Here is a 2,093-nt window from a genome sequence, read left to right on the forward strand (position 1 = left end):
ATCCCAAAAATAGCTACACGTGACAGTCATTATCTAATCATATCAATTTCATTAAGCCTAGCGATACATAATATCACCATGATGAAAAGAAGTTAATGATGTTTAAGGAGAAATTATCAATGGATGTTTCACGCTATAGTTGATGGTTTTTTGTTACAAAACGATTGGAATGCTGTCTATTCAAATAAGTTGTTTATACAGAACAGTCACGACAGGGTGGCATGACCGGTTGATACCCAGTGCACGGTGTACTCTATATATAGAATCAACAAACCAGGGGTAGCATGACTGGATGATGAAACTTAAACCTTTGAATAGTGCCATGTCATGATTAGTCATCCCTTTCACATTCTTTTTTTTAAAAAAACACACGTTCCACTACGTCTATAAATCTACCAATGAGCGATGGTGATTATTGTGTGTTGTCCAATGACATAGTTTGAATTCGCCAATAGATGTGCGCATGCTCGCATCTATCACTGCTTACAGCAATGTTATTCCAACTGAGTACAAGCAACAGACAAGGTGTGCCTTTGCTGAACAGACATCATGGGAACAAGAGTTACAGATCGGTTCGTATTCTTTTATACAAAATCTTCACCATTTAGCCAGCACTATCCTGTTAGGATTGAAGTTGATGGTAAAATCTTCAACTGTGCTGAGCAGTATTATATGTACATGAAGGCAATGACGTTTGGCGATGTGGTTACAGCTCAACACATTTTAAGAGCCTCTTCTGCTGTTATGCAGAAGAGATTAGGAAGATGTGTGAAAAACTTTATTCAACACAAATGGGATGTTGTGAGTTACCATGTTGTGAAGAAAGTTACACTGGCTAAGTTTACTCAGTCTTCCACTCTTCGACATGCATTAATGAACACCTCCACAAAAATATTAGCTGAAGCCAGTCCATATGATAGGCGGTGGGGTGTTGGACTCTCTCTTCACGATCCCAAGCTATTAAATCCATCTAACTGGAAGGGACAAAACTGGTTGGGGAAAGCTTTGATGGAGGTCAGACAAGAGCTTATGGACAAAGTTGTTGAGAGTGAAAAGTGTTAAATTCTTGTTTACAGTCAACTGAATGGTAAAGCAGCTTTCTATTCCTGGAAGCAAGTTCTACAATCATCACACACCTTGCACGAAACAGTTGTCATGCAATCTAACGAATGGTTTCAAGATCGCAGTGAATGTGTCAAGGATGCTAAGAGGAAGTTTCAAGATGATTCTAGGTCAACGAAAAGAATCATCATCAAGAAGACAAGAAAACTGTTCTTGTGTGTCGACGAAGTTGATAGTGGAAATCACATAAAGCATGCGGAAAATCTTCTCACTTTGTGTTACACTTTGGAACTGGCTAAGATTCTTAGACGGTTATCCTGTGATTTGTGTTTTGGATGTATGTTTGAACCTGAGGGAGAACTGGTGCACACGTGTAAGCACATGCTAGAACAGGATCACGTTGATGGTCTTTTCATGACGGCCATGAGTGAAATAAATGATGAACACGTGATTGATAAATGGTTGGAAGTATTTAGTGATGACACATCTCTGAATTACGTGAACATAGTTTCATACCGCTGCAAAGACTTTCGGGACACTCATTTTAAAACATCAGAGTGGCTTCATGATCTGAAGCAACGTGTGGTTAAGATGCTGTTGTTAGAAAATCGCTTTCAATAATTGTGAATGTATACATGAATGAATTCTATTAATAAATGCATATGTTCCTTCCTATTCATACCTTCATGTTATATATTGCCTGTTACAACCGGTTTCATTCAGTACGTGTGTGAGTTCACAAAAGATGAACAGGGTATTGTTAGAGAGGCACGAAAAAGCATTAGAAAAGTATTATTATGACCCTCACAATCCAGGAGCCTACTATGGTCCGTCCAAACTCCGACGGGTATTGAAGACAACACCTCAACCTGATGTTAAGCTCAGGAAGGTGAAATGGTTTGTCAACAACCAAGATCCTTACAGTTTACACAAACCAGTCAAGCATAGATTTAAAAGGATGAAAGTCAGAGTGAATTCCATGGACGAAATGTGGGATGTGGACCTTGCTGATCTTTCACGCTACAGCAAAG

At 39.0% G+C, this 2,093-nt stretch overlaps 1 long non-coding RNA gene across 1 annotated transcript; it reads left to right on the plus strand.

Annotated features, from left to right (window-relative positions):
• The first annotated feature begins 490 nt into the window (after positions 1–490).
• On the plus strand, positions 491–1,737 carry LOC137298539 (uncharacterized). The gene is made up of 2 exons (XR_010957753.1): positions 491–572; positions 1,077–1,737. It is a non-coding gene; the product is annotated as an uncharacterized lncRNA (long non-coding RNA).
• The last annotated feature ends 356 nt before the right edge of the window (positions 1,738–2,093 follow it).

The sequence above is a fragment of the Haliotis asinina genome, chromosome 10 (assembly GCF_037392515.1).
Source record: "Haliotis asinina isolate JCU_RB_2024 chromosome 10, JCU_Hal_asi_v2, whole genome shotgun sequence".
Lineage (NCBI taxonomy): Eukaryota > Metazoa > Mollusca > Gastropoda > Lepetellida > Haliotidae > Haliotis > Haliotis asinina.